This window comes from Psittacula echo (assembly GCF_963264785.1).
Source record: "Psittacula echo genome assembly, chromosome: 1".
NCBI classification, from domain to species: domain Eukaryota; kingdom Metazoa; phylum Chordata; class Aves; order Psittaciformes; family Psittacidae; genus Psittacula; species Psittacula echo.
In genome coordinates this window covers 89,935,120-89,948,025 of record NC_137735.1, presented here as the reverse complement: position 1 = coordinate 89,948,025, position 12,906 = coordinate 89,935,120, and the positions used below count along the sequence as shown (strand labels likewise).

The following is a 12,906-nucleotide window of genomic DNA, read 5'->3' as shown; positions in this document are numbered from 1 at the left end:
ATAGCTGGTATCTTTGTCCTTTTTTCAGGTGGAGATCCTCAAGCTTCTAGGTACATTGACTTGCAGCTATAAAACTAGCACTTTGTATAATCAGACTTGGAATAACCACTACTTTGCCTTTTGTCTGTCTGATGACCTCTTTTTTTGGCTTTAAAGGAGTTCAGTAGTAATACTTCAGTTAGGTGAGGTTAGAAGATGCTGGATCTCCTATTTCTTATTAGTTTGTAGTTTTGAGGGGGTTTTTATTTTTTTATTTTTTTTATTTTAAATTAGATGGAGCATTTTGTGTTTGGCAATAGGTGTGTTGGTTTGGCAAGACTGAAAAAAGCCATTCAGCCTTTGTAATTCTCTTAGTACAAGGAAAGGTGTTTCAGCTGTTTAAAAACTGTTCAAATGCTAGTTTACAGTCTGATAATTTTAAAAAGGCATTGTTTAAAATGTCAAGCTTCTTTCATGTAACCTTGGCTGATGAATTTGTGCTTTGTTTCAAAAACAAAATTGGATTCCAGGTTAAATTACAAGGAAGACTGTGTGAATATTTTTAGTGTGTATTACATACATTTCTGTATTAGTTACATGCCAGGTACAAATATTTGCTTATGCAAATTTATTTGCTTACTTAAAATTCTGCCTTAATGGGCAGTAACTCTATGAGCTCATTCTAGGATGAAACACTTATGGGATTCATGTTAGATTGGAAATGTAAAGGGTGCTGGCTGCATACTTGAAAACTAATGATCTGGCAGGCAGAACAGTACTGATTGTGTTTGATTTTAAAAGCTAAGCAAATGCAGGCCTCACCTTTTTGCTTTTAGAAGAATATTATGCTGCCTTATCATAATGACTATTTTAATTGTGTCCACAATTGATAATGGCATGCTGCTTTAAATTCCTCTGTGTGTAGAATCCTTTGTTTTTACAGAGTGCTCAATACAAATCTTGAAATTCGCTGCTAAATGTTATTTGAAGTGACTTAAAGCTCTCAGTGTGACTTATCTTAAATGCAAACCAGGGAGCAAAGCCCATTACCTATTAAGAAGCCTTCTACTGAAAAAGGACTGGAAATTACATGCAAATAGTAACTCTTTCTGTTATTTTTCTATATCTGTTTTTTTTTTGGGGGGGGGGGTTGATTATTTTTATTTTTGGATGGGGCATGATTGTTGGTTAAAAACTATGATCAGGTAAAATATTTATTTAACCAAGTGATAGCTAGGATTTCCCTTAACTTGTAGGTATTACGGACAGAAAGTTAAAGCCTTTCTGTCATTTTATCGGCTTTTTGTGCTGTACTTCACTGTGGTTCACACAATTTACTTACGTTTTAAGCTGTCTGTGTATAGTTGAGTAAAAATGTCCCACAGCAGCATCATGCCTTGATTTGAAACCAGCAGGAGTGGAAAGTCCTCTCTGTCTTCTGGCATTAGCTTCTTTGGTTAATCACAGGCAGAGCCAGAAGCTTTCTTTTCAGTTCGTTTGGTTTTAGATTAAAGTAAATGGGTCTTGTTATACTTTTATCCACTAAGTTAAAGAAATTGTCAGTGCCTAGTTTCTTCATAGATTCAATTATTCAGGGTGGAAGGGGCCTCAGGAGTTCTCTGGTTAAACTTCTGCTCAAGGCAGGGTGGGCTTTGGTATCAGGCAAGATTTCTTAAACTTTTATCCAGTCATGTCTTGAAAACCTCCAAGCAAGAGACTACATTGCCTCCCTGGGCAACTTGTGCCACTACTTGACTCTCCTCAGGTGGAAGAGTTTCTCCTTATATCTAGTTTGAACCTTTTTTGCTTCAATTTATGTCTGATGTCACTCATCCCTGCACCATGTGTCACTGTGAAGAGCCTGGCTCCATTGTCTTGCCACTTACTTGTAGGTGTATTTCCATTTGAAGGTACTTACATGTAGTCAAACCACCTCTCAGTCTTTTTCTCACTAAGCTAAAAAGGTTGAGCTCTCTGAGATGTAATAGGAAAGAATGGTGTGCTCTTTTTTTGTATTATTTTGCAGGTTTTTGTTCGTTGGTATGTGTCAGGGTTCTAGAATCAAATCTCTCTCTTCGGTACTGGTATCTGCGGTGCTTTGTCTGGGGATTACTTGTTCTTGATGTAATTAGGGATTACATTACTTGTCTATGTGTTTATATCTAAGAAGTTATTCATTTGCCATGCCATGGCAGTGGGATCACATTTAGAAAGCCTCTATAAGCTCTTTGTTAGTCAATCTGTAATACAAAATATGGGCTAATGTAGTCAAATCCCACGTTCTGCTTTTTAAATAGTTTGCAACTCTTTAAGAAGGATTTCATTTCATTTTGGGTTTTGTTTTTCTGGTCAGAATGAACATTGCAGCCTAACACTGCATAGTTGTCACTCAGACGCTACCAGTAAGACTCTTTCCTTGGAATATTCATTGGAGGAGACATTACCCAAACTGACAGTGACAGCTACTAAAAGCTTCATTAATCATGAATATATGTCTCTTAAGGTTATGAACTAGAATATTAAAGAGGATTTTTAATATTGTATAGCCTTTGAATGTAACTGGTTACTGTTGTTTTTAATAATGCATGAGGACATTGTAATTTCAGTTATCAGTTACTTTGAATGAAAAAGCTAATTGTTCCAACATTCTTAAATCACATTCAAAGGGGAAGGTGATAGAGTAGGAAGGGTGGGGTGCATTTAAAACAGGAAAGAGGCAATAATCAAATAATATGAGTTTTCATTTGAAGGAATATAGCAGTTTCACTAACCATTAATGGCTACAGAAATAGCATCATTTTCCAACCTATATGCAGCAGTTTCCTATCCCCTTTACCATGAAAGTCATGTAAAATGGAGACTTGGAACTGTAATTTGACACATGCTCTCTAGATTACTGCTTCCTCAAAAAAATGCCCACTGTGTCTATTTGGCCTCAGTCACCTCTGTTTTGAAAGAATGAAATTACACTTTAGTTACCAGTTTCTGTTTTGTGGATCCACTCGAGGTTGAAATCCCCAGAGTGGCTGTGGAGGGTTTCTGTGTAGAACGTATTTCACAGGAAAGGAAGAGTCAGTAATGTAACCTTAAGATAAAGACTTGAGAAGTTGTGTGAGACACTATGTAGGAAGTCTGTGAGTGAGCAGGAAGCTGACTCTGTTTTTTGTCAACTGTCAAGGTAATATCTTAAAAGCACGACCTGCCTTCTTTCCTGGGACTTGTTTTCCTCAGTTGTTCTTTATTTCACTCCAGTGTTGGGCAACTATAATTTTCTGACTACATTTTAGTCCAAGTAATCTGTAGAGACATGATTGAAGCCAGAGTTGGGCAAACACCTCATAAAATACAATAAAGTAAAATGAAGGAAGGCTGCAAATATTCATCTTAGTATTTAAATGGCTTCACTTTGATGCTGTTCACACTCTTCTTGTGTATGCTTTCCATAAATATTCTAGTGAATATGTTAATTGGGAAAAATGTCTACAGAAACAATGAATATCCAGTTTTAATATTCATGGGAAGCAGATTTTGAAATCATATTTGTGAATACTTGAATCAGAAAACTGATTCTGGGAGTTCAGCTTTATAGAGTTAGGTGCCAAAAGTTTATCACATGATCTTATGTGCGTGATGAAAACTGCTGAATTTTTAATGCTTGCAATAAGTTGCTCATAGGAAGAGGCAAACAAATAATTAATTGCTAAAATGTCTATCAAACACTTGCAACTGATTAACAAACATCAGAAAATAATCCCTTCACAGACAATGTAATCAGAAAGAGGCAAAATCTGAAATTGCTTTTTTCATTGCAATTCGCTCAGTTTGTCTGAATTTTATCTGCTGTGTGTCTCAGCAGGATTAAACAAGAAAACTTAATCCAGTGTGCATTTAAAGTAGGAGTTTCAACCTCTGTATTTATCGTGTCTTTTTAATAAAGTTCTTAGAAGAGAGGTCCTGAAAGGGCTCCTTTGCATATAATAAGGATGTTACTGTGATGGGTGCTGAACAGGTTTACATGTTCAGTTACTCATTATACATGCTTTAGTTTGGCTTCATAGCAACCCCGTCATAAAAGCTGCTTCTGTGTACATTTCCATTCTGGAGCAAATGGTGGTCATTCACTCCTCTCTTGTTATGCTATTTTAGGAAACATGCTGACAGTTATCATTTGAACACTTTTATCTCAGCTGCAATCAAGATACCTTTTTTAGTGTGTTTGCAGTTTTTACTGGAAGATCCTCGAAGAACAAAATCAGTCATGATAGCAAAGACCTCAGGCTTACGGCAGGTTTTATTGCTTTGTCCTTGAAAGCTTGACTTTTTATGCAACCCTTGTGATTCAGATATACAGAGTTTGGAATGTCTGGTATACTGATGAAGTTTGATTGAAGTATGCTGTTGACCAGGAGGTCCATGCTGTGAAAGCTCATCATCTTTAGCTTGCAAGTCAGTATCCCCACAATTAGATCTTGTTTTGCAGACATGTACAGACATGAGAACCATTATTTCACTATCATATGAGAAAATAATAAGCAAATATGAAAAAATAAAGAGTTTTATTCCCCGTTATATAAAGACACAGTCTGCTCGCGAGCAGTGACTGGAAATTCAAGTAGTTTCTGTGGCAAAAAGAGAATGGCCTTAGGCAAATAATGTGAACCAAAATACAACATGGTCATGAGAAGCCTTTGAAGGTCAAACTGTGGAGTTAGTGAGGACCATGTTTGTTTTTTTCTTCTCAACCACTCTTTCAATTAAACCAAAGGATTCTGCAATGCAATTTTATCCTTAACTAATAAGGTCCACCAAATAGCTCAACACCTAAATGCTGGTTTCAGTGCTGTTTCTTCTTTTGCTTGCCAGGAATTCACATCCTTAAACCAATATGTTATTGTCTCGGGAAATGCCATGAATCTTGCAACAGCCACTTCTTTTGTGAGTATGTTGTGCCAAAGGAAAGCAAATACACGTTGCTCTTTTGAATTCCAGTGCAGGACATACATGTTCTCTTTCAACACTCCTCTCAAGGCTCTTATTCCATCTTTGACTTTCGCATTCATTGAGCAAACTTTTGGGAAAAATGTAGTCCATGAAAGTTGCATTTCACAAAGGTGAACAAATTCCTTCCAAGAAGAAGGGACATCTAGATGCCTGAATTCCATTGGGACTTCATGGAAGACTAGCAGTAGGGGAGTTATTTCCTGATTATTCCTCATTCTCTTCAAAGAAAGATTCAAAGATAGGTACTTATAACTTCATAGTCAAAATATAGTTTTCTGTAGAAAACCAAGATGAGCTTAAATGCCTTGTTTCTTAAAAAAAAAAAAAAAAAAAGAAAAAGCCAACCTCCTAAGCAGTTGTGCTTGGCTTTTTGAAACAAAATGTGCAGCTTATAAGTCCACCAGACCTTCTTTGAATGTTGCAACTAATGTAGCCTGACTTGCTGTGATTGATGGCATGCGGCTGATTGATGTTGAAGTCATTTTTCCTACAATTAGGGCATTTATAAAAATCTAGCTCCCATATGGGTCTCCTGGTATTTAAATAAATCTTGAGTTCATGCTGCAATATATTTCTCAATAGTGAAATGTATAGCATCTCTCTGTGTGTTCCTGGCTATTGTAGCAGCTTCATTATATCTCACTTCTTTCCTTCTTACAAAATAACTTGAAATTAACCAATGAGTTTTGAGGGAAAACAGGTCAACAAATGTATATGTATTGGAGAAATAAAATACCTGAAATCTAAATATTTTAAAAGATTGAAATGAAAATTTAGTGTTTTGGTTCTGGCAAACGTTTCAGTTAACTCAGAACTTACGATATTTGGTTTTAGTGGAATATTTCTGTTTAAAATTTGTGGGTATTCTTTCAGATCTGGAAAAAGTTTGTAATCAGAATCTTTCCTGTTAGTAAATTGCATCTGTAATGTCTTTCAGTAGTTTTGGAACTTATATTTTGAATATTTATTTAAATGTGTATAATACCGGAAGGGGAAGGAGTCAAGTTAAAAATAAATGTGAAGAAGTATTTCACACATCATGTATGGTCATTCTTTTGTTCTGCAGATAATGCTCTGGCACGGTTTAGGAAAAGCAACTGAGTGTGAAGGTTAATAGCCTGATATTGGATGGATATGTTTTAGGTATGCTTATCTTAAGAATCCCAGTATTGTCAAGACATCTCTTTATTCCCTCTTTACCCGTTTCAGACATTTTTTCAGTCATGACAACCATTCAGTTTTTCAGTTGAGTAGTTATTTCCCTCTCTTGAAGTTTTACCTCTCTTGTGCTGCTTTTCCTTCTGCAGTTCTTGTTTTGAGACTTGAATCTGAAAGATTTTTTTAAAGGTATCTCGATATCCTTGGACAATTGAGTGAAATGCACAGCTAACTTCAAAACCATGGGCTGACAGCAGTCAACTCGGTTCACTTAGCTTTGTAGATACCAACAATAGGAGGAAAAGTTGATGACCTGAAGAATTTTATGTTTTTAGCCTGATATTCTTTTGCAGTTTAACAATGTTCAAGCCATTTGAGCTATCCTGTGGTAATAATTTTTTCTGACCTGTAGCACAACCGTTCATCTCCATAGTTCTGTGGAACATGAGTCAAAGTCCAGGATGTGAACATGAAGGTTTTAAACATGTTTTGTTTTCATTATAATTCTGTTTAGCTTTCAAATTGCTAAATGTCAGCTTTTGCAGAGATCAGTAATTAGGGGGGAGAACTGAAAGTTTTCAAAGTTAAATTCAGAGAACATAACAGATTGTGCTTCTGTTTGGTACATTCACTTAAAAACAAAAATAATGGAAGATAATTTATGGGCCTAGATAAAATATTTTACTGTCTGAATAAAGTGTTTCATAAGGTGGAAGCAAGGATACGTGGATAATGTGGGCACCCTCTGGAAGGAAATGGGAGAACTGGCTCCCCTGGATTTGAAGAAGGCTGATGTTCTCAATGACTTCTTTGCCCCAGTCTTCACCAGCAAGTGCTCTAGCCATGCCAATCAAGTCTTGGAAGGCAAATGCAGGGGCTGTGAGAATGAAGACCTTAGACCCATTGTAGGACAAGATCAGGTTCAAGATCATCTTAGGAGCCTGAATGTGCACAAGTCATCCTGCCCCTCTGCTTTCTCTTGTGAGACCTCACTTGGAGTATTGTGTGCAGTTCTGGTGTCCTCAATATAAGAAGGACATGGAACTGTTGGAACAAGTCCAGAGGAGGCCACGAGGATGATCAGGGGACTGGAGCACCTCCCATATGAAGACAGGCTGAGAAAGTTGGGGCTGTTCAGGCTGGAGAAGAGAAGGCTGCTTGGAGACCTCACAGCAGCCTTCTGATATCTGAAATGATGCTGGGAAGGGTCCCTTCATCAGGGACTGTAATGATAGGACAAGGGGTAATGGGTTTAAACTTAAGCAGGGGAAGTTCAGGTTAGGTATAAGGAAGAAGTTCGTTACTGTGAGGGTGATGAGGCACTGGAACAGGTTGCCCAGAGAAGCTGTAAATGCTCCATCCCTGTCAGTGTTCAAGGCCAGGTTGGACAGAGCCTTGGGTGACATGGTCTAGTGTGAGGCTTCCCTGCCCATGGCAGAGGAGTTGGAGCTAGATTATTCTTAAGGTCCTTTCCAACCCTAACAATTCTATGATACTATAATGAGATACTTTTCCAGTGAGCTTGTAGTAACAGGTCTATACCTATTCTAAAGAAAAGGTGCATGATCTGCTGTCTGCATACTGATTCCTGAACTTTTGTAGATGCCCAATGAAATCACTATCATCACTGTATACTTTAGGACACATGGAGTAGCTTACAACCTTGTAATATATTAAGGTTATGAATTGGAAAATCCAAAATCTGTATCTACAAAATAAACTGAAAGTATGATTGTAATAGAATCAGACCTGTTTATGCTGGCTTTAATTGAGCGAGCACAGGTACTGTTAGGGATAGAGATAGGCCACTATGAAAAGCAGAAGAAGCCTGGTCAGCTTGTACACTGTTTTCTAGACAGTGAATCCTGGGCCTCTACATCTTCAAAGTGATATTTGTTCTTCCTAAGTAGATTAAAACCAGTACATTTATGGCTGTTGGTGCTACAATAGCATCTTCATTTGGCTCTCTTAACACAGCATTGAGGTTGTCATGGTGTAGTTTAATATCAAACAATGTCGCATAGCATTCGTGTAATATATAGATGATTATTTCTGGAGCCGAAATAAAGCCATGGCTAATAAGATAGAAATATTCTTATATGCTGGAAAAGGCTTAAAGAAAGTGCTGGAATAAAAAAAGATGAAAGAGCTGTATGTGATTGCATTAAAAAAATAAAATAAACTCTAAAAGCAGTGTTCCTCCCCACCATTTTCTTTCTTTTCTTTCTGTTTTATGATTCGTCTTTCCTTTACATGTCAGTACATCTCTCTTATAGTAGTTGCATCAGGCTTTTGCTTATTTGTGTTTCAAAATGGAACTGGCAGACAAATTTGTAGATTTTCCGCAAAATCTCATAGAACAGGTACTTATGTTTTGTTGGCTAATGAAGATTTGTAGTTTTTTGCCATGAGACGACTGTTAACATCTCTCGTATCTTGCATAGTGTAGTCTGCATTAGGTTGTAGAGTTGATAGAATAATGTTGGTTGTAGTGTTGATAGAATAATGTTGGCTGGTAATTCCTGCATCTGACCCATGCCTTCTAGATACACCACAGGTTTTTTTCCAACCAGATTTCCAAACTTTATTTTAAAGCTGGTGGAGGATTTTAGCACATCTCTGAATAAATTATGCCACCTTTTTCACAAATACATGCCTTAATCCTTGTCTATATTTTTCTGGCGTCATGTTTGGAAATGAAAGATGAGAAATAGATGAGGAAAAAATAATAAAAAAGGATCATTTGAACAGTTTCAGTTTTGTGTAAATAAGTGCTCAAGGCTATGAGACATTGCAATACATAAAGTACACCGCAAGAAATATCATCTTGAGAACTATAGATGAGATTGGTACAGAACTACAATTACCAAAACATATAGCTGGGTTTTTTTTAACAAAAAGATATATTTATAGGGTAATTACTAGGCTTACCATAGCTGATAACCCTAGTTATCAGGATGATCAGTTGCCATCCTAAGACAGAAAAACTAATTTCCCAATCAGATTCTTTGTTTTGGGCTTCAGGTTACTGTATACCTTTTCAGTAGTGAAAAATAACCCTTCAGAAAAGATTAAATCAAGCACAGTTTCAGGTGCAAGTTAAAAATGTTTATTAAATTTGAGAAACAAGATTTATTTGAGCACTAATTTGTCAACCAATTATTCAGGCTTATAAACTTACATTTTATGGGTGTTGTAATCTCAGTTCTCAAAATAAAACAGAAAATCACTGTACAGTGTTTGCAAGTTACCTTTGCAGTATTAAGAAATGAAAGATTTCTCTCCCACTGTTTTCATATCATTAAAGCATTCAGTATTCTAGAATTGTATTGAGCTAATACCACAGCTTTAATATTTCACAATCAGTAAATTTCCTGCCTGTCACTGAATTTAATTTAACCTAACTCCATGATTTTGCTTGTTAACTTTAGCAAGAATAACGTTTTCAGATGAATGGGTGCTATAAAAATCTGCTTTTTATTCCCTACTAATCAAACTGTTATAATATGTATCTCAAGTGATCTACGGTGACTTTAACAGATTTCCTTTGGTCTGAAAATGTAATACGCACAGAATGTTTTCTAGGGGTATTAACTATAATGGATTTAGCTATTTTACCTCTTGCTTCAGTGCATTACAAACCCAAGGGTTTAAGGTAAAAATCTCAACAGAGAGGTTACATTTTGTAGAGTATTCTTACAGCAACCAAGTAGAAAAATCTGTCTGCACGCTAAACGTAATTATTAGCTTCCAAGGAGCTCCAACTACCTCTTTAAAGCTTTGCCAATATACACAGAAATAAGTAAATCTGAAAATAACCATTATCTAACATACTTGAGTTGGGTGAAGTCATTAGTTGCTTGTTCACATACACTTTAATGGAGGTGTGATGAATTAAGTACTCTTCCTGTAGAATGCAAATGCCCTTAACCAAATGATTGAAATCTGCTATTTATCTCCTTTAAACTGAACAACTTTTTTTGCACGAGAGCTGCCTCATGGTAACCTGACTTCAGAGCCTCTGATGGTGACTCAGCTTCATTCTGAGTTTCTTGCTTGAAGAGATTTAAGAGCAAAACATACCTCAGTTATTTTTGTCTTTTTTTCCTCTCCCCAATTTTAAACATTCTCATATGCCCCCTTTCTCTTCAGCTACCATACTTACACCTCAGTGATTTGATATTAATAGCAAAGATTAAGCAGTTTCAGCTCATCAGAGATATTAATCATCATCAAGCCCAATGAGAAGTTTAATTTTCTGCTTCTCTTTTTTCACTAAGCTCTGGCGGCTGTCACTCTCAGCGATGTCTGCGGGACATTTAATAATCTACTTCTGAAGATGCATTTCAGTAGTTTCTTTCCTTTTATTTCCTCTGTCAGTCTCAGAGAGTTTCATCATTGCAGGCTTTAATTGAAGACCACTGTCAGGAGATGACGAGAAGAAAATTATTCCTTGAACAAAGCTAGTTGTGGGACTCATGGTTTTTAACTGTATTCAGGAGGAAGACAGGTTAAATCAAGATATTGAAAACTATGGGTTTGGGTATGTGACTCACTACCCATTCCCTTCAAAAATATCGTATGCTCCCTGTCCCCAGTTCTTGTTTGTACACATTTACTTATTTGTGCCTCAGAAGTATGGTTAGATTTGTGGTGCAATACAGATGTGCAGCACACTGAATCAGGGGATGACAGGAAAGAATCTGGGTAGAAATCTTCATAAATTACACAATTACCCTGGTCCTTGTCATTGTTGTAGATAACGTTATTGCAGTGTAGGAATGGCTTTTGCCAGCTCAGTTAAAACAGCTTCCAAAACTACATATGTACCAATAAAAAGTCATGTGGAATATTACGCTAGTTGACATAGCAATAGGTGTTTAAAATGGCATGTCATCTTAGACTGGCACAAGCTTATCTTACAACGAAGCACTAAAGAGTGAAGTACTGTCTGTATAGGTGTTAATGTGCAATTTGCATATCCCACCTGTTTGGGGGGTTGTTTATCAGGTTCCAAGCAGTTTTAAAAGCAGAAGCTCTCAATTTCGAGCAGAAGGTTACAGTTTTGTAAGTCAGAGAAGAACAGATCAGACTAAGACAAAGCCACACAGGGAGCTCAGAAGCGTAATGGTTAGTCTTCTGTATGCATCAGATAGACTTCATTTATTGGATAGTGGATTTGATGGTTGATCTGTGATGTAGCTGATTAATTTGTACAGCACATGCTGTGAAAGCACTTAAGAAAAATTTTAAGCAGTTTGTAATTGTGGCTGCTACCGTCTTGCTTTATTGGTTCTGGATGCCTGATTTTGAGTCAATGTTTCTCCTGTTGAAAAAACAGGCCCCTCTGAATTTGGAGAGGCTCAGGTTGAGCACCTGAGAGCTTTAACCCAGGATCAGTCATTATGGGGTTTTTTTTTCAGAAAAGATGGCTCCCAGCCTGATACTTTGCTCTACTGAGAGGACTGATTTATTCCCTCTTGCCAGGAAGACTGTTGTGTAACTGCGTTTTTCTTTTTAGCTTCAAAAAAGGCCTCTATCTACACTACTTATTTGGGATGTAACTGCAGAAGCCTCTAAGTTTTCCGGTCATGGAACCTTCCTGAGCTTTATTAAAAATAGCTTTTTGAAAAGAGCTTTTTTGATATCAATAGTCACTTTTCCACCTTGAGTACTAAAACCACAATAAGCGGGTAAATCAAGACAAAATGACATTAGCTTAGAAAAATTTGATGTTACCCATTGTGATTGCTACTACTAAAAAAGGGCAGAATCCCTTCCTCCACCAAATCTACAACGATTAGTACTGTTCTAATTGGCATAATAATTTATTTTGCAGGTTGACTCAGGGGAGCCAGATCTAAAATAATATTGTCAACCTGAAGCATAATGGTATTTTTTTGGGGGAGAAAAAAGTTTACAGAGTACCGGACTGCATTCTGTGAACATATGTAATGTACATTTAATTTCCTTTAATTTTTAAAATGATAAAGTATTGTCTTTGGAAACAAGCTATTTGGGAAAAGATTTGGATATTTGAGCAGACTGTTGTATTTGTAATAACTAAATGATCGTTTACCTTGTATATCAATCAGTAAAGTACAAGGAGTAGGAAGATATTATATTATTATTTCTATACTGCTTAGAAACATTCCTGGTGTTTTTGTCAGAGTTTGACTGCACAGAAGTAATGGGAAAATCTGAGCCATTTCTGAGCAAGGGATGTTTTTTGTGCTATTACAGTTTGGTTGCACAGAAGTAATGTACTTGATTTAGGAGCTGTGGTGGAATAGGGACTCCTCTTGGAGGCAGACAGGAAATGGAAAGCTTCTTCTGGTTGAAAGATGGTAATTTTAGGTGGCGCTTGTTGGAAGAACCAGTTTTTCAGTGAGTGAGAGTAGGAATTGCAAAAGGATTGGTGAAGTGTGGGAGCTGTGTTTTCAGTGGGTCTCACAGAAGTTCTAACAGGGTGGTGAAAACTGAGGACATGAGGTGGTGAAAACTGAGGACATGAGGGTTTAACTAAGGATGGAGGAGCTAATGAATGAGTGAGGAAAGAACTGTGCTCAGGTGTTATTGTCACTTGTCATGAAGGCTTTCTTGGTAGGAAGCTGAACAGAGTACTGAGAGCTGGCTTTTTTTGTAATAATACAGGCAGGGAGAGAAGACAAAGTAAAAGATGTGCATGCGCAAACCTGAGATGTAGTGAAAAAATGGATTCATATTGAAAAGAAAGAGGATTATCTTGAGGAGTCCAGAAGACACTGA

At 36.9% G+C, this 12,906-nt stretch overlaps 1 protein-coding gene across 1 annotated transcript in view; it reads left to right on the top strand.

Moving 5' to 3' along the window:
• Positions 1-12,906, top strand: part of LARGE1 (LARGE xylosyl- and glucuronyltransferase 1) — a gene marked incomplete at its 3' end in the record, with an annotated part of 273,098 nt that overhangs the window by 81,707 nt on the left and 178,485 nt on the right. The window lies entirely within an intron of this gene.